Source organism: Tamandua tetradactyla, chromosome 25 (genome assembly GCF_023851605.1).
Source record: "Tamandua tetradactyla isolate mTamTet1 chromosome 25, mTamTet1.pri, whole genome shotgun sequence".
NCBI lineage: Eukaryota > Metazoa > Chordata > Mammalia > Pilosa > Myrmecophagidae > Tamandua > Tamandua tetradactyla.
In genome coordinates this window covers 19,796,913-19,820,053 of record NC_135351.1, presented here as the reverse complement: position 1 = coordinate 19,820,053, position 23,141 = coordinate 19,796,913, and the positions used below count along the sequence as shown (strand labels likewise).

The 23,141-nt window shown below is 39.2% G+C and overlaps 1 protein-coding gene across 12 annotated transcripts in view; it reads left to right on the top strand.

Annotated features, from left to right (window-relative positions):
* The window catches only part of ATXN1 (ataxin 1), a 442,577-nt gene that overhangs the window by 45,390 nt on the left and 374,046 nt on the right, over positions 1-23,141 (top strand). Inside the window, exons 3-4 of one of the 12 annotated variants that reach the window (XM_077143985.1) lie at positions 1,426-1,531; positions 2,268-2,401. The exons of 7 other annotated variants lie outside the window; for them this stretch is intronic. The gene's annotated coding sequence lies outside the window, so the exon portion shown is untranslated. 4 more of the 12 variants (XM_077143978.1, XM_077143984.1, XM_077143987.1 and 1 more) reach the window with 4 other exon arrangements.

Genomic DNA, 23,141 nt, shown 5'->3' with positions numbered 1-23,141 from the left:
GTTATTAAATTAATAGTATCTTTTCTTATCATTGAATGTTTTCTTGGTCAACAAAGATTAAGAAAATCTTTGGCATGAAGTCTGCAAAATTTTTTGAATAAAAAAAAATGTTGGGAGCCACTGCTGTTGATGGCGGACATTTTATGAAATTTTTCAAGTTAATGAATGATAAAAGACTGTAGATTCCCGAGTCAGGCTGCTTCAAATCTTACTAATCGTGTGACTTTGGGCGAGTTTCTTAAACTCTCAAAGCCTTTAGAGTCTTCATCTGTAATTGCAAAATAATATTTGCCCGTCAAGATTATTATAAGGATAGAATACAAATAATGTGTGAAAAGCAGGTAACATGGTATCAGGCACGTGGGGTGCGTTCTGTAATGTAAGCTAGTTTTATTATTTTAGTGGCAGTGGAATATTGAATTGTACCTTAGATCGGACCCAGTGTGTAGAGGATGAGTTAGGAGGGGAGAATTTTAAGGCTCTCTGTATCCAGGTGAGAAATGATGGAAGCCTGGATGGGGGCAGAAGCAGAGGGAACTGAGAATAGGGGAAGGCCAGTGTCCACTGCAGAGAGTCACGTGGGCAACAGCAGGAACTCATCTCTGTTCATGTCCACAACCATGGACCAGGAAGAGATGAGTGTTTTGTGAAACCTGATTCTGTGACTTCCTCACACAGTATGGTGTGAGATATTTGGCAAGTTCCATGGCCCACAACTCCTGCAATTAATTCATCTCGGGTAGAGTTTTTTTTTTTTTTTTGAATTGAATGTATTAATAACCTACATGTTGAAACTAGCATTGTAACCTAAGGATATTGCTCCATTATGATTGACTATAGTCCTGCAGTTAAGCCTGCACATAATTTAGCTTTCAAAGGACAGTGTGTAGCATATTCTAAATTAAAAAAATTAAGGAATATGTATTACTTAATATTTATAATCTATGCTTAGAAAAAGTCAGGCAGGGTAAATACATTTCCTGAGAGATTTTTATTTCCATTGTTATGTGTTTATATTTTCCAAATTTTCTTAAATACATATTTTCAAAAAATGTTAACGTTATTTGGAAAGGAAAATGATAACGCCAAAGAAAAGGAATGGGTCAGAAAAGCCCAAGGAAATTTGCCCTCCCTGTCTTTTTGGGTAGCGATTTCACAAATGTGGGTGTTAGTAGGTGCACCCCCAAGTGTGCTGCATTCCAGACAAATGGTGCCCCCCCTGAATCTAGTGATATGAGTGTGCTAGCTCAGAAAGGTAGATGGAACTGAGAAACTTAGAGGAGATGTAGTGCGTGCTGACGGAGGTCAGTCGCAAGCCAGCTAGAGTATTGAATTGAAATTTTTTAAATGCAAGAGGAGAGTCAAGGCTAAGACAGTCGCATAATGATTCCTATTATTTACTGTATTGCATTTCTCAATTTGCAGATTCTCAAACATATGCGCGAACGCACACACCCATAGGCGTACACTGTCTGGAGGTGCCAAGCCCTCCCCCCGAGGCAGCGAGAACACCCATCCTGAAAACAGAAGAGTGCGGTTTGTTCTTACTTCTGTTACTTAGTTTCGTAATTGACTTGACTGTGTTACTAACCTCCCAGATCCCAGTCTCCTCTGTGAATTAGAGAAAATCACAGGGCTCTGCCCACTTCCCAGGGCTATTTAGGAGCTTCATTCTGAACAGACTATACAGAATGCCATACCCACGGGAGTTGCTTCTGTGCTGGCTCAGATTCTCACCAGCCTTGTGGCTTTGGGCAAGTGACATAGGCTGCTCTGGGTCCTGGACTATAAAATGAAGGCAGTTGAGGATCTTAACTTTTTGTCCATCTAACACAACCGAGAGGTATGGCTCTCAGAAAATGATGGGTCTCACGAGCTTGTCCTAAGGTATCAGAATCGCCTGAAGTGCTTGTGAAATCGCCCCCGGGGTTCCTGCTTCAGTGGGCCCAGCATGGGCCTGAGAATGTGCATTTCTAATAAAGTCTTGATGACAACTGATGCTGCTTGTCCAAGGGTCACACTGTGAGCCTGTGGGCAGGTCGTGGGCAGGGGGAGGCACTGCATACGGCGTGAGAAAGTATCCAGGCGGGTTTCATTCTCTTCCTCTCTCTTTTACACGCACTCACGCACATGCGCTCGCGAGCACACACAGCTCCCCTGAAACATCACCGAACTAGAGATGTTTTCTGAGATTCCTTCCTACTCCTGAATATTAGGTTCTCTCTCAGACCTCAGCCCACAGAAGCGAGAAGTGTCTTATGTTTTAGCTCTCCCGCAGGTAGCCTGAAAGATATTGACAAACCATTATTGCACAACATCAGCTGGAATTCAGAGAGGGCTTTGCTTCCATGCACGCGTGTGTGTGCAAGCGTCCTTCGGCTTTGTTCTCCTTTTAAAATCGGTGAGTAAGCTAATTTAAAGGAATGTCGCTGAAAGCTATTCTGTTAGCCCTGCATTTGTAATGTGATCATGTCGAGTTCCCTCTACATTCATATAGTTGGACGAGACCCTCCTACTTTTCTCTTATCATTCCATTTTATGGTAAAGTTTAATTTGCATACATGGGATCTATTTTCTCAGCCAGGGTTAATACTTCCTCATGTCTCTTTCACTGGAGGGGATGATTCAGAGAGGAGAGGAGAGCCAGCATTAATTGCTTCATCGACTAACTGTGTGTATGAGTCATCTCCTGTTCGTCTTATTAATTCAACTGGTAGGAGGAGAAATGTTATCTCTGGTTCTTGAGGCCAGCTTGGGCTTCAGCTAAAATAGGATACTCCCTCCTTGGAACTTCGGCTCAGAGTTTCATTCATTTACTAAGGGAATGAATAGACTCGAAGTCTCACTACCATAGAGTATATCTGCAGATAATAAATGGCAAGTTGTAATTAACTGGTGGTGCTTATCAATGATCAGAGCTGCCTTAGGTGGGATGTTAGCCCCAAAAGAGCTTGCAATGAAGGTGAATGGTTAAAAAAGCAAAACAGAGAGGTGGGTTCAGATTCATACTGTCACAGTATTCCTTTCTCCTTGCTTTCAATTTGCTTCACAGAGGGGCTGAGTAAGGAAGAAGACAGTTTCCAAATAAAGCTTCTTCGATTCTTTTCTGTGTTTGATTTGGTAACTGGATTATTTTGAAACATAATTTTATGTCCGTAATTTTCTGTTTCTTACGCTAATTTCTTTCCTTTCTTCCTGTGTTGTGGCTTGTCCCTTCCCCGTCTTACTCAGTCTTCTCTGCTTTTCTTCTCACTATACCAGAGCACCGTCCTTGCTCTGCCTCGACTCTTCTCATTTACTGTCACCCTTGCATGGCCTTTTCCACTCAGGAAGATTCTGTTCAGTCTTTTTTGGCCCAGCCTGGGGGTTATCTTTTCCCGACTAGACCCTCCAGATGGAAAGTATACCTTTCTTTTAATTAAATCATTCATTCTCATTGAGGGGGAATTTGCACACAGTGAAATGCACACATCTTAAGTTACATTTCAGTGGGTTTTGATGAATGTGTACACCCTTGTAACCCTAATCAAAAAGCAGGGCATTTCCATCACCTGGAGAGAAGCCCTGTGCCCTCTTCCTGTCACTTCCCCCCACCCCGTGGTCAAGCACCGTTCTGATTTCTTTCACTCCCGAAGAATTTTGTCTGTTTCGTGAACATCATATAAATCCAAATACAAAATCGTCTTTGGTGTCTACCATCTTTTGTTCCACGTCATTTTTTGGATTTATCCACGTTGTTGCATGTATCAGTAGTTGGTTATCTTTTAAATGCTGACCACTGCATCAGTAATTCTGAGTTTATCTGTTCATTTGATCATGGGCATTGGTAAGTGGTTCCACTTTTTGACCATTATGATGACAGCCGCTATAACCACTCCTCTCCAGGTGTACATGGTTTCATTTCTCTTTGAACGGGAATTGTTGGGGCAATACGGTAGGTGGTGCATATGTAACTTTTTACAGAACTGCCAGTTTTCTGAAATGGTTGTACCATTTTATGCTCATACCAGTCACTCCACAATCCTCACCAACATGTGGTGTTGTCATTCTTTTTAATTTTAGCTATTCTAGTGGTTAAATGAATTAAATCTGGTGGTTTAAACTGCATTTCCTGATGACTAATGGTGCTGAGCATCTTTTTATGTGCTTATTGGCCATTTGTGTGGCTTCTTTTGCAATACATCTGTTCAAGTCCTTTGACCATTGTTTAAAATTGGGCCGTTTTCATTGATGCTCTTTATATATTCTGGATATGTCCTTTGTCAGATACATGTATTAACAATACATTTCTCCCAATGAGTGGCTTATCTTTTTATTTTTTTTTAACTGTGTTTTTGGGTGAGAAATGGTTAATTTTAATGAAATCTGTATTTATTATTTTTCAAGATAAATTGCTGTCTTGTGCCCTTTCAGAAATTCTGCCTGCCGTCCTTTGCATCCTCTCCTGTGTTTTCTCCTAAAATCTTTGTAGGTTTGTCTTAACAATGAAGTCCAGGGTCCATCTCAAATCAGTTTTATTGTACGGTTTAAGGGAGGGGGAAAGGATTAATTTTTTCCATACATTTATTGAAATGTTTGAAACAACATTTATCGAAAAGATTGTCTTTTTCCATCATATTGCCTTAGTTCCTTTGTCAAAAATCAGTTGACTATATATGTATTGTTCTGTTTCAAGACTTTAATTCTAGTCCATCGATTTGCTTGTCTTTAGGTTTGCCAATACCAAATTGGCCTGATTAAGTTTGCTTTATAGCAAGCCTTGAAATCAAGTACTGTGAGTCCTCTAAGTTTGTTTTCATTTATTTTCGAGATTGTTTTGTATGTTCTAGTTCCTTTATATTTCCATAGGAATTTTACAATAGCTTTTACTTTCTAAAAAAAAAAAATTAGACTATTCGAAGTTTATTGGGAATGTTGAACTTTGAGGGATCAATTTAAGGAAAACTGAAATCTTTATAATATTGAAGCATTGACTCTTCCAATCCAAAACCATAGCGTATCTCCCTTTATTTATTAATTTCACTCAGCTGTGTTCCCTTGATTTCAGTGCAGAATTTATTTTGTAAAATTTGACAGTATTTTATGCTTTTGATGCTGTAATAAATATATTTTATTTTAGAATTTCATTTTCAAATTGTTTAAGTTTGCATGAAAAATGCAGTTGAATTTTGTACATTGACCTTGTATCTTGTGGCTTGCTAATGTTATTTACTGTTTCTGGTATGGTTTTCTTGTTTGTTTGTTTAGATTCCTTAGAGTTTTCCACTTACACAACCATGCTGCTGTGAATAAAGGCACTTTTACATAATCCTTATGAAACTTTATGTCTTTTATTTCTTTTTCTTTTCTTATTACACCATTGAGGACCTTCAGGAAAATGTCAGGTAGAATTGGTGGCAGTAGACATCCCTGCTTTGTTCCTAATCTTAAGGGGAATGCATTCACTATTTCACCATGAAATTTGATGTTATCTCTGGGTGTTTTATAGTTGCCGTTTACCCAGTTGAGGAAATTTCCTTCTGTTCCTGATTTTCTGAGAGTTTTTCATTTGTTTGTTCATTTTTTTAAAAATTAGGAATGGATGTTGAATTTTGTGTGGTGATTTTTTCAGACCCTAATGAGATAGCATATGGTTTTTATCCTTTATCCTTTATGTGGTGAATTATTTGGACTGGTTTTAAATCTGAAACCACCCTTGCATTTCTGGGCTAAAAAGTTGTCATTATATATTATTCTGATTTCACCTATTGCTAGACTTTTTTTTAAACATTTTATTTATTTATTTATTTATTTTACATGGACAGGCGCCGGGAATCGAACCTGGGTCTCCAAAATGGCAGGTGAGAACTCTGCCACTGAGCCACCATGGCCTGCCCAGACTTTTTTTTTTTAATTAATATTTTGTTAAGTGTTTTTTAACTATGCTCACTAAGGATATTTGTCTACAATTTTCTTTCCTTATATAGTATATTTTGTTTTTGGTGTTGGTTATATGCTGGCCTTATAATAGAATGTGTTGGGGAGGTATTCCTGTCTTCTGGATTTGTGTAAGATTGGTTTTCATTCTTTTTAGAATAATTGATGAAATTCAACTGTGAAATGGTTTGGGCCTGGAATTTTCTTTGTGCAAAGATTTTTGAAATTTCTTTTAATTTAATGAAAAAAATATTTATTAAAATTGACTTTTTTCTTTTATGTTATATGTATTAGTTTGCTAATGCTGCTGGAAAGCAATATACCAGAAATGGAACAGCTTTTTTAAAAAAGGAATTTAATAAGTTACAAGTTTATAGTTCTAAGGCTGAGAAAATGTCCAAATAAGGCACCAACAAGATATTGCCTTCACTCAAGAAAGGCTGATGCTGTCTGGAACACCTGTGTCAGCTGGGGAGGCATATGGCTGGCATCTGCTGGTCCCCTGCTCCTGGGCTCTGTTGCTTTCAGCCTCTGTTTCCTGTGGGGGTTCCTCACGTGGCATCTGTGGGCTTTCACTTAGCTCCTCCAGGGCACTCTTTCTGGGTTCTGGCTTGCTTAGCATCTCATGGAAAGGTACATGGAGATGCCTGCTGGGTCCTGCATCTCCAAACGTCTGGATCTCATATTGTTCCTTTTGGATCTATTGCTTCTGCTCTCCAAGCGTCCACATGGGTTCTTCCAAACATCTGTGTCTGTGTCTGCATTGGAGGATTCTTCCAAATGTTTCAACTTGTTACTTTCTATTAAACTAATCAAGACCCACTTTGAATGGGCAAAGTCACGTCTCCATGTAACCAAAGACCACACCCACAAATGAGCACCCCACACCGCCCTTGAGATAATCTCTCAAAAGCCTTGCCCACAGCTGGGAACATTGCATCTCCGTGGAGATCATGTAATCAGAAGGTTTCCTCCCTACGTTACTGAATCAGGATTAAAGGACATGGCTTTTCTGACGGTACACATCACTTTCTAACCAGCACAGTACAAAATTCTTTGAATTTTGACACAGGTATAGAGTTGTGTAACTACCAGCACAATCAAGATATAGAATAGTTGTATCACCTGTATGTGAAGTTTGTAGAGAATCTATTCAGTTTCTTAACAGATAGCAGAGTATTCAGATCTTCTCTTTATTCTTGAATAGGTTTTGGTCAGTTGTGTTTTCTGATTTGCCCGAAACTCGTCCATTTCATCTAAGTTGTCAAATCTTTTGGCATAAAGTTGTTTATTATATTCCTTTCTTACCTGTTTAGTGTCTGTAGGATCTGCCGTGATACCCACTTTTCCATTCTTAATGTTGGTAATTTAGTTTTCCATCTTTATTTTTTGTGATCAGTCTTGCTAGGAGTTAATCAATTTTATCAGTCTTTTCAAAGAAGTGACTTTTGACTTTGTTACTTTTCTCTGTTATTTGTTTTTCTGTTTCATTGATTTCTGCAATTTATGGTCTTCTTCTTTGTCCTTTTGAGTTTAATTTGCTCTGTTCTTTCTGGATCATAGATTTAAAAATTTTTTTCACTTCAAATTAGAAGCATTTGGTGCTATACATTTTCATTAAATAGGCTTTAACTCCATTTATTTTAATAAGTTGTATTTGCATTCTCTCTTGAATTTAAAATATCTTTTAATTTCCTTTATGATTTCTTCTTGGACTCATGGGTTAGAAGTAGCTATTTAATGTACAAATACTTAGTTTTTTCTCAATATCTTAATGCTATTGACATTTGGTTTCATTATGTAAAGAGAACATACTGATTATTGCTTCTTTGTTCTATTAATTCCTGAGAAAGGGATGTTAAAATGACCAAATATGATGTATCTATCTGTTTCTTTCTTTAATTCTGTTATTTTTTGCTTCAGATATTTTGGATCACTGTTACTTAGGAACGTATACTCTTAGGATTTTTATGTCATCCTAATGATTGCCCTTTAATTATTATGAAATAGCCCTATAGTTCTGCTATTTCTCCTTGTGTTGATATGACCACAATAGCTTTCTAATTCTGTGCGTTTTATTATTTTTCATCCTTTTACTTCATTCTGCCTGTGTCTTTTTCTTTAAAGTACATCTCTTGTAGATGGTATAGATTGACTCTTGCTTTTGATCTAGTTGAGCATTCTCTATCTTGTAGCCTGAGGATTTAGTCATTTAATGTAATTATTAATGTAGTTGCATGTATGTCTGCAATTTTGTTATTTGTTTTCTGTTTGTTACATGTTTTTCTTGTGTTCTTCTCTTTTTCCTTTCTAGCCTTTTATGCATATGTATATGTGTTAATACATATTTTTGGTGCCCCATTTTAATTTCTCTTTTGGCATAAAGGAACTACAACACCCAAACAATGTTTGAGTGTGTGTGTGCATCAGTGTGCTGTGTTTTAGTGGTTGCTCGTGGGTTTACAACATATATCCTTATCACAGTATATTTAGAGTTAAATTATCTTATAAAATTTAAGAATCTTAACAGTAAAATTATTTTTTCTAAGCTTTTTTATTGTTGTTATATATTTTACAACTAATGTAAACTAATTTCCACAAAAAATGTTATTTTTACTTTAAATGGTCAGTTATCTTCCACAGAAATTAGATGAAAGAAAAAAAGATGGGCTTTTACATTTACCCACATATTTATCATTTTCAGTGTTCTTTATTTCTGTAGACTTAAGATTCAGTCTGGTGTCCTTTTCTTTTAGCCCGAAGTATTCCTTTTAACATTTTTTATAGTGCAGGTATGATGGCGTTGAATTCTTTCAGCCTTTATTTATCTTAGAATGTCTTAATTTCATCCTTATTATTGAATGATATTTTTATTGGATATAGAATTCCAATGCCATATTTTTTAGCACAATTAAATATTTTGCTTCATTATCTTTTACTTCTCCATTTTTGCTAATGAGAAGACAAAAGATAAAAGTAATATACAGGGGGGTGGGGTCATTTCCCACCCCAACCCCCTGTATATAAGGTTTATTTTTTTTCCCCTGGCTTTTAACATTTTGCCTTTATATTTGGTTTCAGAAATTTGACTATAATGCATGTATGTGTGCACTTTATTTTGTATTAATTTTCTTGGAGTTTGCTGAGCTCCTTAGATCATATATTGATTGTATTTATTTATTTTACCAAAGTTTAGAATTTTTTTATTTTTATTTTTTATTTTTTTATTTTTTTACATGGGCAGACACCAGGAATTGAACCCGGGTCCTCTGGCATGGCAGGCAAGCATTCTTGCTTGCTGAGCCACCGTAGCCCCAAAGTTTAGAATTTATGACCGTTATGTGTTCAAATATGTTTTTTATGTGAGAATTTTTCTGTCTTCTATCTCTCTGATTCCAATTTTGTTCCACAGATCATTGAGGATATGCCCACTTTTTAATTTCTTTTGTTTATTGTGAAAAATAACATATATACAAAAAAGCAGTAAGGTTCCAAGTACATTTTAACAAGTAGTTATGCAACAAATTTTAAAGTGTGGTAAGGGTTATAGTTCTACTATTTTTCATTTTTTCTTCTAGCTGCTCTAAGACACTGGAGACTAAAAGAGATATCAATATATTGATTTAGTAGTCATACTCATTTATTAAATCCTGTCTTCTCTATTATACACTTCTTCTCTTTTTCTTGTGAAAAATAACGTATATACAAAAAAAGCAATAAATTTCAGAGTTCGTTGCAACAGTTAGTTGTAGAACGGATTTCAGAGTTTGGTATAGGCTACAGTTCCACAATTTTAGATTTTTATTTCTAGCTGCTCTAAGTTACTGGAGACTAAAAGAAATATCAGCTTAATGATTCAGCAATCATAATCATTTGTTAAGTCTGACCGTCTCTGTATAACTCCACCGTCACCTTTGGTCTTTCTCTCACTCTTCAGGAGTATTTTGGCTATGGCCATTCTAACTTTTTCATGTTGTAAAGGTTTGTCAATAATATGGGGTAAGGAGATGAAACTAGTTGAGGTTCTGGTAAGGCTGGGGCCTCTGCATTTCAGGACTTACCTGGTTCAGGTACTCATCTAGAGATTGATTGTAGGTTTCTGGAAAGTTACCCTAGTGCATGAAACCTTTGCAGAATCTTATATAATGCCCTAGGTGTTCTTTAGGATTGGCAGAAATCGTTTTGTTTGTGGTTTGGCAAGCTATGATAGTAGCAATGTCTAACTGAAACTTGCCTAAGAGTGACCTCCAGAGTAGCCTCTCACCTGCCTTTGAACTCTCCCAGCCATTTATACTTGATTAGTTACACTTTTTCCCCCTTTTGGTCAGGATGGAGTTGTTGATCCCACGGTGCCAGGGCCAGACTCATCCCAGGGAGTCATCTCCCACGCCACCAGGGAGACTTTCAATAGGGGGGAGGACAATGGATTTGCTTGCAGAGTTGGGCTTAGAGAGAGAGAAGCCGCATCTGAGCAATGAAAGATGTCCTCTTGAAGTAATTCTTAGGCATACCTATAGATAGGCTAAGCTTCTCCACTGGGTACATAAAGGTCACAAGAGCAAGCCTCAAGATCAAGGGCTTGACCTTTTGAGTTGGGTATCTCTAATGTTTGGCACAGTATCTGGGTTTTCCCCAGTGGTAAAGTTTAATAGTTCCATAATTTTTCTTCCATCCCTCAAGGGACTTTGCCAATAATTTTTTTTTAACTTTTTAAATTGTATAATATAACACATATAAAAAGAAAAGAATGGAAAAAAGCAATAGTTTTCAAAGCATTCCTCAGCAAGCAGTCACAGGAAAGATCCCAGAGTTTGTCACCTTCCTTCCAGCTGCTCCAGAACATAGGAGGCTACAAGGAATATTTTTTTATCATCATAATCAACTTTTTTCCCTCCTTTTTTGTGAAAAATAACATACATACAAAAAAGCAGTAAGTTTCAAAGCACAGCACAACAATTAGTTGTAGAACAGATTTCAGAGTTTAACATGGGTTACAATTCCACAATTTTAGGTTTTTACTTCTAGCTGCTCTAAGTTACTGGAGACTAAAAGAAATATCAGTTTAATGATTCAGCAATCATATTCATTTAATAATCCTTACCTTCTCTGTATAACTCCACTATCACCTTTGATATTTCTCTCACTTTTTAGGGGTATTTGGGCTGTGACCATTCTAACTTTTTCATGTTGGAATAGGCTGTCAATAATATGGGGTAGGGAGATGAAACTACCTGATGTTCTGGAAAGGCTGGGGCCCTCTAGGTTTCAGGACTTACCTGGTTCAGGGACCCATCTGGAGGTTGTAGGATTCTGGAAAGTTACCCTAGTGCATGGAACCTTTGTAGAATCTTCTGTATTTCCCTAGGTGTTCTTTAGGATTGACTGGAGTGGTTTTGGTTGGGGTTTGGCAAGTTATGACAGTAGCAATGTCTAACTGAAGCTTGCGTAAGAGTGACCTCCAGAGTAGCCTCTCAACTCTATCTGAACTCTGTCAGCCACTGATACTTCATTATTTACACTTCTTTTGCCCCTTTTGGTCAGGATGGAATTGTTGATCCCACAGTGCCAGGGAGTCATCTCCTGTGTTGTCAGGGAGACTTTCACCCCTGGATGTCAGGTCCCATGTAGGGGGGAGGGCAATGATTTCACTTGCAGAGTTGGTCTTAGAGAGAGTGAGGCCACATCTGAGCAACAAAAGAGGTCCTCCAGAAGTAACTCTTGGGCATACCTGTAGGTAGGTTAAGCTTCTCCACTGCATACGTAAGATTCACAAGTGCAAGCCTCAAGATCAAGGGCTTGGCCTTTTGATTTGGGTGTCCCTAATGTTTGGCATAGTATCTGGGTTTTTCCTGGTCGTAAAGTTCAATAGTTGTATAATTTTTCTCCCCTTCCTCAAGGGACTTTGCCAATACTTTCTGATTATCTGCTTAATATACTCAGGGATATATCCAGGTATTATATTAAGCCATACTGGATTAAAGGCTCTCATTATTTTTCTGGACCTCCCATGTTTGGATTGTTTATTGATATGTCCAGACAGGTTGAATTAGATTATGTGCTGCTGAAAATTTAGGTTATGGAGAATGTAAACCTATCTTCCTTTGGTCTCAAAGAATAGGTGATGTTCTAAAATATAGGCAATGTCTTCCTTATCCCTATATTCTGAATTACCTTAATCCTGGCTTGATCAGCTTTATTCTTATCTCTATGTCTACTTTTTCAACTTTTTTTTTCTTTCTATTCTTCATTTATTAACCCCTTCTTTTGTAGTTTTCCATCTGTTGTTAAGTATCCGGTGATTTTTTTATTTTAGATATTCTAGGAATTTATTTATTTTTAATAGCCTCTGTTTCATCTCTGAGATCTCCCATGTTTTCATTCATTATGGCTGACTTTTCCTTACACTTCTTGAACATAAATACAATACCTCTCTTAGCTTTAAAATTTTTTAATGCTAATTCCACCACTTTGTCTTGCCCTTTTTTGCTCTGGACTCCTTTTTTTTTCTCTTCTTCTTCTTGATTTTGAGCCACATTTTCCTGCTTCTTTGCATGTACAATAATTTTTTATTGCGAGCTGGGTGTTGGGGCTGATAAATTGTACAGAATCTGGATACTGGCATCCAGACTATTCCTTTAAAGGGTGTTGAGTTTTATTCTGGGTGGCATAATTACAGAGGCTTGGTTTCATTGTTTTGTAAGGGTAGAACTGTTTTTGCGTTGAATTCAGTCCTGGGGCATAGTCCTTACTCTGGGGTGTGGCTGTTAAAGCATGGCCTTACTTAGGTATCAGCTGAATGCCCTTGTGCAAAACAAAGGGTTGTTTATTCGTTATTCTGACGGGGTTGAAACTCTGTCTCTCAGCATTGCATAATCTAAGGTATCATTATTCAGACAAGGACTCATGCTTTAGCTGTACTCCACAAATTTTTTATATATAATATTTTGTTGTTACTTAACTCAGTGTCTTATTTTTGTATTTTATTTTCTCTAGGAATTATTTATTAGCATTTTAACCTCCTGACATATTAGGATTTTTTTTAAGCCTTCTTCTTTTTCTTGATTTCAATTAAGTTTTGATTTGTCTGTCTTTTCTTAAAAGTTGTTGCTTTAAATATTTTGAGGCCATTTTCTCAGAAGCATCTGTGTTCTTGATTATTAAGTCTTCTTTACTGATTGTTCCTTTTGCTAGTATACGGCGTCTTTCAAGGTCATTTATCATGCTTTTTTTATCTAACATTCCATTTTGTCTGATATTAAAATTGCTTTCTTGACCTTTGTGGTTATTTTTGGTCATATTTTCCATTTTATATTATTTTACCTCTTATTTTTCAACTTTGTTACATACTTTCATTTTAAATGAGTCACTGGTTACTCTGCCTGTTTGTTTTGCTATATATTGCATGTAGTTTTAATTTAAAAAGAATCTGTTACTTGATTAGTGACTTTGCACCAAGTTATATTTATTGTAAATCACTTTATTATGGATTTTTGGCTTTTTAAAAATATTTTCTATTTGCCATTTCTTTTTGTAGAACCTTCCTTACTTTCTTTGCATAGAGTACATTTTTTTGCTAATTTTAAAAGGATATGTCTTATTTTATTTTTATAGTGTTTTATCTTTATCTTAACATAGACTTGACCTACTCTGTGTTTAAAACATTTAAACAACTTTTTGCCCTCAGACCACCCTCAACCCACACCATAGCCAATGGAACAAGCTTGCCTCAATCTGATATTTTCCCTCTGTTGAAACCCAACTCCCTACTTTCTTCCAAGACTATCCCAGAATATTTGCTATTGCCTGTCGGTCAATAGGCAAACTCTGAGATGTATCAGCCTCCAACTTGTGCAGTTTCACCATCTTGTTTGTCACCAGAAGTGCCTTGTACCTTTAGAATGTCCATTCTTTCGGCAGAGTGGAGGATAGAATTGATTAGGGTGATCCTGGAGACAGAGAGACCATGTAGGATCCATTGCAGTAGCCCGGGAGAGTGTAGGTCAAGTTAACATCGTGGCAGACAGAGTGGAAGGACTGTTGTAACAATCAGTAAGCGGGTCTTGGTGTGAGAGAGAAGAGGTTGATGGTGCAAAGCACAGGTGGTAAATTTATCACGTTTGTGTTTTACCCTTTTTTCTTCCCTTTCAACTTGCAGTTACATGATTCTGTATCAGGGTTTTTTTTGTTTGTTTGGTTTTTTTGCAGAATTAAATGCGATACAAGTACATCCTGGCATTGAAATGTTAAGCAGTTTGGATACCAGCTTCTGTATTTCTGTCCCAGATGACGGTGTGGGTGCTAAAAGGGAGCTTACAGGTGATCCAGGGGCCGAAACTTGTGTTTGGAGGGCTGGGGTGGGGGTGCCTGGTGATACAATTACTTTATTTTATGTTGTTTTGGATTTGAGTTGTCAGTGGGACAGAACAGGCCAAATAAGTCTAGCTCTGAGAGGAGAGATTTGGTATGAAGATAGGAATTAAGAGAGTTAGTTAAAACTATATGAGATCCTCTAGCAGGAGGTGGTAGAGGAAGAAAGAGCACGCAACCTTGTAAAACATTTATAGGGTAGGCTTGGGGAAAGAAGAGCCATCAGAGAAACTTTGGAAGCCTGGGATCTTGTCCTGGTTCTGACACCAATCCCTTTAACCCTCGCTCTCTGTTCATTCTTCATTAATTCAACAAATATTTCCTGAATGCTTGTTATGTGCTAATTCTGCTTTAGGTGCTAAGATTAAGGCATTAGATAAGATAACGTCTTTGACCTTGTAGGGGCTGTGCATCTAGTATGGGAAGCAGGAAACAAATTCAACCGCCATGCCCTGTTCAGCATTCTAATACACATGTGTGTTAAAGGATCACAGAGAAGGGGCATCGAGATCACATTAGATTAGGTGGTGGAAAGGGATGTCAGAGAACATTGTCAGAATACATGTGCCTCAAACCAAGCTTTTCAGAATGAGGAGAATTCTGGCCGAGCATGTGCAAAGACAAAAATGTACAAAATGATACAGGCTGGAGAGGTGGATCACGGACTAGTTTAGGAGGGGGTCTGCTAAACCAAGGAATTTGAATTTTATCTAGAATGTCACGTACACCCATCGAAGGAGTTTCTTAAGCAAACGTGCATAATCAGGTTTGGTTTTGAGCTGTCTCATTCTTTGTGTGCTTTTCATGTGACACGAGAAGGGAGCAGGTGGTAGGCCTGGAGACCAGCGAGGAAGCAATCTTAGGAATTCAGGTGGCAGAAGAGTGGGCATTCACCAACAGGGAAGGCCCTGCTCCAGACTCGTCACTGGTCTGTGTGCTGGAAAGCCATGTACGGCCAGGGCAGACCCTTGTTCTCCTGGGGCTTGCAGTGGTAGAAGAAGTGACAGATAGGAAAGAGTGGGCAGATTTGAGAGATGTTAATGAGGTAGGCTCTAGAGGGCTGGATGACTAATTAGATGGCAGAGGTGGGGGAGAGGAGAGATTTGAGTGGCTGAGTAGACCACGATATCACTGAGGCGGGGGAAAATGGATGGAAGACTGGTCCAGACATCCAGCGTGCCCTTGGATGAGTGTGTCTGGACCTCAGGAAAGGTCCCTCAGTGTACTTGCTTGCTAAATGAAGGATCTGGACTAGATGTTTAAGTTCCTTGATTTTATGCTGCTCCAAGATTCAATTTTGATTTCAGCCTATTACTGCTGCCTCACTGAGGACCAGGCCTCCTTATATATCTCCTCCGAACCTTGCATGGGGCCAAACGGTAGATTCTTTAATCATTTTGGGTAGGGCTAGAATCCAGGACAATGGATTTCACTGTCCCTGCTTACCCTATACCCCTTCCATCCCAGTGGGGCTTGCTGTGGAAATGGCCATGAGCAGTTGTGTCATGTTCATATCACATAGACTCCCAGAAGGCTCCAGCTAGAAGGAATTTTAGAATTGTTTGGTCCCATCTACTTCTTGTACAGATGAGAGAAGTGAGGCCTGGGGAGGTTGTGAGCCTTCCAAGTACTGGTAGGTCCTAAGAGACTGTCTCTTGATTCCTTGTCACTTTTTCACTGCTCTTCCCTCCCCATCTGTTCACACTGGAATGATCAGAGAGCCAGGCAGGCATGTTCTGAGTTTATGTTTGTGCAGAAATTTGGAAGTGACTAAGTCCCGATGATAACTTGGAGATTTCTTGTCAAGAAGGGTTTAATTACTTTAGCTCTGACATTGGGTGACAGGCATACCTAAGTGTCACCTTGGAACTCAGGCAGCTCTCTTTGCCTGAGCTCCTCCCCTTGTTTGGGGTGCCCTCAGAGGATTCGCTCTATCGAATCATTTAACCCATGGTGTAGAATCTCACTCACTGCACTGTGACTTCAAAGAAAAAGTAAAAAAAAAAAAAAAAAAAAAAAGTGCAGAAACTACCAAATGGTGTGTGGGAAGTACTTCTTGGTAAGGGTTTCAAGTGCTAAGCAAGAGATGTGTTGAAAGGGCATTTACTTTCATCAGGTTAGAGCATCTTTTTTATTCTTTCAAAAGAAGCAACACCTCAAATTATGGCAGTCACTAGGCAAGTAAGCACTTGAGATTTCGATCTGTACCGATTCTTAGAGGGAATGCCTCGCAGGAGCTTTTAGTAGTGATTTGTAGCACTTGACTGATTCTGTAGAGTGACAGCCAAATTTTGAGGGGAAGGGGAGCTAGAGGTCAAGATAGCTAAAGGAACTGCTCGGTAAAACAGCAAATAAGCCATTTCTCCCGTAGTCGCATAGAAATAGAAACTGTACTTAACCCTGGAGAACAAATTAAAGGAGATAGGAAATGAAAACTTATCTGCCACTTTTTTTCCCTTCTTTTTATCTCAGTGCTCACCTCCAGGACATTTGTACAGCATGGGCTCTGGGCAGATTTTTTTTCCTCTTTTACGCAGATTTTATTCTTATCATGGGCACATTTTCCCAAATTGAGCAAATAGAGAAGACAGAGTGCAGCGACCAAACCCCATAGCCTTGCACAATCACTGTTCGCTTTAAGATGCTCATTTCCAAGTCTTTCGAATTATGGAGAGGATTTTGCTCAAATCTATTTGCAGTACTGTTCATGGAGGTTGTGAAGAGAATCTAAGAGTTGTAAGGCAATTTAAAGATAATTTATTCCATGCACCCTTTTTAAGAAGAAACTTATGGCCGGGTCAGTGTCTTCTTGGTGAGGCTGGACAGTGACCCCAGCAGGACTCCGAGTTCAGCTTCTTCATCACCTAACCGCAGTTCCCTGGGCTCGGCTCTCTTTACTTCAAAATGTGCTATAAAAAAGTAATCAGTAGAATGCCTGCCTTCCATACGGGAGACCCAGGTTCGATTCCAGACCGTGCACCCGCCACCCCCCCCCCCCCAAAAAAAAAACATTCATCGCTGCTTTATTTTTAGGGTAATCTTTCATTTTCCTCTCTCTCACTCCTTTTCTGCGTGTGGTTTCTGTGTCTGCATTTTTAAGAAGTGGCGTCTGCAATCAGGAATTTGTTTTAAGCCAGAAAATCACAACATTTCTGCAGTTCCTCGAGCTTTATCTCTCATGACCCAGACATTTAACATTCCCTCCAAAGTCTTGTCTCTGTTCCGATATTACTGTATCCAGGATGTTCCTAGAGGATTTTTTTTTTTTACCCTTTTGTTTTGCCGATTGTAGTAAAACCGAAGTTTAAAGGTGCTAGTCATTTTCTCAAGTTGGACTTTTTTAGCCAGTTTGTTGTCTTCTGATCTTTTTTCTCCACTGAGAAATTAGGTGAAAACTCACTGAAGGCAGAGCCTCGGGGCTCAAGACGGAAGGTCTGCTTACCCCCACGGCATCCTGGATGAGCTGCTTTTTAGGGCCTTCGTGCATGCCCTCTCCAGATCCTAAATTCCGTGAGCAGAGTTTTCACCTCCTCCCCTCCCACGTCAGAGGTCTGCGGGGCGGCGGGCAGGCGGTGGAGGGCAGCGCGTGGAGTGTTTGGGACGGCCATGGCAACAGCCGCGGGAAAATGAGCAGGGTGAGTTTTGTGCCGCTCTGTGAATGGCAAGGATTCAAGTGTTATCTCTGGACTTCTCCTCGGCCCCAGAAAACCCGATCTGGTAAGGTTAAACTTGGCTCTACGCTCTCGCCCTCCTTTGATCCCATTTTCAGCCAGTGAGGAGGAACGGACGTGGGGAGGGAGGTCAGAACCCAGAGAGGTGTGCACCGAGCAGAAACATAACCACAGAGGCAGACTGGGGAGTGTTTTCTTTTTTTGTCTGCACCCCAGAGGCAGAGAGCGTTCCCAAATCCTTGCCAGCCCTAACTCTTAAAGGGTTGAATACCTTGTTTCAAAGGGTCTGTCCAGATTGCCAGCGGGGAAGCTCGGAGACCAGGAAGCAGCCCCCACATGTATGGGCAGGTCATAGAAGACCCCAGAATTTCTATAGTCAGGGAAACTGAATTTTCTCTGCTGAAATGTAGGATCTGCCTCCATCCATGTGTTCATACAAGTGGGATTGGAAAGGAGAGTGAGGCTATAGAGGAAGCTTTCATTGCTTGCTGATAGCTTATTTTGTGACTTGGGATAGCTTTCCTTTTCATTCAGCAGATCATTTTAGGTGTCGTTCCACTTATTCTAAATAGCGTGTTCCATTCTGAGTGGATTACAAATTATTTTGTAAGCTTTCCCACTGTATTACTTTCTACCGGAAAATTTGCTTCTTTTTTTTTTTAAATTTTGATGGGTAAAATCTCTTTGCCAAGAAGAGTGACCCATAAATACTACTAAATTTTGAATGTTTTATTCAAAATCGGCAACGCTGACATTTCATTTGGGGAAGTCTACGGAAGTTGGTGAGGTCTTTATGTTAATAAAAACAAGAGCCTCTTTTTGTTCTTAGCACCTTTCGGCATCTGCTGTGCTGACTCATGCCGTGTGGTTTTGCTTTGCTCCTTTTGGAACTCGCATTAGGCTTTAAGAGTCTCTTTACTATATGACCCACAAACGGTTATCAGGCTTCACTCTGATGAGCCAGAGGGAGAACTGTGACTAAATAAATGGTGAAGCAGCTTCTGCTTTTCTGACTTTGGTCCCTCTCGAAACCCACTTGGAACCTGCCACTGAATTCCCATTGGATATGTTTGTTCTCCTTTCCCTGCCCCTCCTCACCTGCTCCCAACCTTCAGTGTCCTGCTCCCCTTTTATTTATTTATTTCATTTTAATAGTAAAGGACAGGAAAATAGTTACTCAATTCGTAAAAAACTCTGGGTGGTGAGGTCACAGATTCGAAGATTAGCCTGTAATTTGTAACAGCTTCAGAAGGATGACAGCAAGATTTCGCTTGCTGGTTTCTGAGCTGTTACTGTTGGCCTTTTAAACTCAGTTTGATATTTGATAGTAATAGAGATGTTTCTTCCAGTCCTGAGTTGTTGAACCCTTGAGCACCAACAGATCAGTATATAGAATGTAAACAGGCATATATATGTATATATATTTCCCCTAAGGGTAAACTGAATGCACATTGAACAAAGAAAAGAAAACAAACATAGGACCTTCTTTGGAAGTAAAGATCCGATACTAATTTCTGGATCAAGTTTGCCGCGTAAGTTAAAGTTTTTAAACATCCTGGTTGTATCTTCTTGACGTACAAGAGGCCAACGTTTCTGCTTTTTAAAAAAATTTAGCTTCCTTGAAAATACAGGCAATATTGGAAACTGTTTTATTTTATTGAAGCAGAAGGACTGTCACAGAGTCAGAAATTCAGAGCTGAAAGGGCTTTAATCTGACTCAAGGTTCTGATTTTACAGATGAGAACTCTCAGGCAGGGAGAGGGGAAATGAGTGATCCAGCATCGCATAGCTTGTTTGTGTGGGGCTGAGGCTGAAAAAAACCAGCTCTCCGGAATCCCAGTTTAATGCTTTTTCTTCATTGGACACAGCCTTCTCCAGCCTTAGTTAGAATCTTTTTTATTATTGAGAGTATTTTTTTTTAATTAGTTTGTCTTGGAAATTTATTATTTCAAGTTAATTGTTCTCATACTTCAAAAGGAACAAGAAAACCTTATAAAGTCAATATCATCCCCATATCTTATGGGAAATGTATGTATATGTTTTTATAGTTTTGATGATTGCAAGGATGCCGTAGGCTATTTAGGTGTTTTGGTCTTCTTTAGAGAAAGGTATGTTTGTTTAAGAAATGCCCAGTGCTGTGTCGAGTGTAAACTTAGAACAATGAAGCATCACCTCCTACATATTGAAGTAAAGATGGGAAGGGTAGGGAGTGACTAATACTGTAAGCAGCTCAAAAAGAAAGTTGTTTGCACCTCTCACATACTAATGGAGTAGCTCAGTGAAGACCTTAAACAAGAGTCAGTAATGGTAGAGTGACTTGTTTAGACTTGATGTCTCTTTAGGCACTGCTCAAAGAAAGAACAAAATCTGTGTCATTTGCAGTACTTGTGAAAATGTATTCACCAAGTTGTGGAACTAGTTGCCACTCTTTTTTGGTTGTGTTCCCCCCCCCCCCCCCCCCCCCCCGTGGCCTTACCTTTGGTATTGGCAACTCTTCTGTCCTGGTGCTCTAGAAATAGGAAAAGATTGTGGGTGATAATGTATCTGCAGAGTGGAACCACGGACGCAGGTGGGGAGCTTTTTGAGTTCCTTGGGCAGAGCTGCCCGCCTGGTGCCTGGACCAGTCTTGCTAAGTTTCTCCTTAGCAAGACGGCATAGAGGTGACGTAGCTGTTGGGAAAAATAGTACCCATGCCCCCATTGGCTGTCAGGACTTGAATATTTATGTGCACTCAGGTGTCTCGAAGACGCTTAATTAACTTTGTCTTATCTACGTTTTACTTTCCTGGAAATGTTTAAAGCTTTCTTAAAGAAGATGTCTGCCCCTTTGGGAAGGCAGGTTGGTTGTTTAGCAAGAGAGAGTGGCAAAAATGGAGCAAATGAAAAAAACATTTGGGCACTAAACCCAGTGAGAGTTTTATCTTTTTTATGAGAGATTTGGGGGAAAACAAACAAACAAAAAAGAACTTTCGAAAAGGAAAATACTAGGCATAGCTCTCTAGAGAGCACAAAAATGACTCAAGCTGAAAGAAGCTGAGAAAAACTCTGAAGAGTTTTTAGTATAAAATATGAATAGAAGCGGTGTTGAAGAGAGGAAATAACAGCTGTTTTTTAAATAGCACCTCAATAAGTGGGATTTGAAGGGAATGGAAGGCGCGAGAAAGGCCTCAGAGCAGTCCTAGGGTGAAAAAGTAAGAAGATAGCTAAGGAAGTGTAGGTTATAGCAGTTTGTTGACAGCGAACCTACTTGTACTTAAATTTTTTTGTCCTTAAAACTTGATAACATGTTGAAGAAATTTTCCTGATGTGGAACCTAAAGCAAAATTCGCTAATATTTGTCCTGCTGTTGAAGTCAGCTTGAAATAAAATGTGTCTGTGGGTGTATTAGTCACACTTCTCCCAGCTACCCATGCTTCTGTGCTGTTCCGTTCTCATGTGGCTGTTCCATGTCTTATCTGGTGCTACTCAGATGCCAGTGAGGCACTTTTGAGGAGAACGGGTGAACTTTACCAGACTTTCCTTAAAGCTCTCACTGATGGGAATGTATCCGCATAGCAAAACTATTTAAGAGACAGAAGAGCTAGGAAATTATTGCATTTAAGACCTCCTGGACTTTTCCTCTCCTGGGTTTTAAGGTCAGGCCTACAATTTCTCTTAGAAAGGAGGAAGAGAGAAAACCCTTTTTCCACTATCCTTTTGAGAGGTTTCGAAATTCCCTTAGCCCTACAACTCCCAAAGCCTGGGGATTTTATAGCAGCCGGACCTCTGGCCAATAGGTATGAAAATAAAAATTTCTTTCTTTCTTTCCTTCATTATCTTGTTTTCCACGAAGAGAATGCAGAACTGTAATCTTAAGAGTTCCTCAGTGATATTCACTTTTGTTCTCACTTCCATATTTCTCTAGCTACGATTTAAATATTTAATTCTGCATACTCCTTCATTAACTGCTTTCAGATAGTGTATTTACTAAGAATATTAAATGCATCAAGTGCTGACATTGTTAGAAGGAAAAAAAAATCCCTCCACATTTTCAGTCAGAAATCATTGCAAAATACATAATTTTTTTGCTGCTCTAAATAGAGTACTGTGTAGTGAACATAATTTAACTTCTTTTTTTTCCTGGAAGACTTAACATTGTCATTTCTGTGAAGTTAGTACACTGATGTAGGACAGTCACGATGCCTCAGAAGCCTGTAATTCTTCTTGAGGCTGTGATTTCTACCGTCTCCACTTTTCTTGGTTAGCATGTCTTAAAGCTGCTTTTATTTGCCTGTATTTGATTAGTTGTAAACTTAAGCCAAACTAGGTAATTGAAGGTATAAAATTAGTAAGCTGAATTTAAAAATATTTTTAATGGACTTTATTTTTTTAGAGCAGTTTCAAATTAAAAAACAGCAACACACATTGTGCAGGAAGCACCGTTAAGACCCCACACAGCCCCTCTCTACACTCCTCGTCCCCTGCCAGTTTCCCCTATTTTTGACATCTTGCATTAGAGGGGGACATTTGTTACAATTGATGAACCAATATGGATTCATTATTAACTGACGTTCCTAGCTTACCTTGGGGTTCGTGCTTTGTGTTGTACAGTTGTATGGGTTTTGACAGTGTGTCACATTACAGTAGCTTCGTTTCAGTGTCCTAAAAAATGCCTTGTGCTCTACCTGTCTCTCCCTTCTCTGCTCCCCCTGGATGGTGGTAGCCCTGATCTTTTTATTGCCTCTCTAGTTTAGCCTTTTCCAGTGTATCATCTAGTTGGAACCACACAGTGTGTGATGTAGTCATACAGTAAGCGGAATTTTATGCCTTATTTCTAACGCATTGCTCTGTCCGGATACCGGGTTTGGCCAGAGGCAGTAGATCACGTTCTGGGTGCTTGAAGCTGTGGGGCTGGGGAGGCCTCCCCAAAGTTAAATAGAACATTTATTGCGTGTGTGCGCGTGTGTAGGTAAGGGCTCTTGGTAAGATGATATTTTTAAATTCAATAACAGCCCAACTGGGCATTGGTAAAATAATTAAAAGAGACACATCCATCCCTTTCCTCCCTAAGCCATTCATAATTCAAGACGTTTTCTAGGACTTCTGAGTTCACCGCAGCGAGGAGGAAGGGGAGACCGAGGGCTTCGGAAACCATCTCAGACCCAGGCTGGGCCCAGGGCGCTGCATTCCCCACACGCCTGCCCGCCCT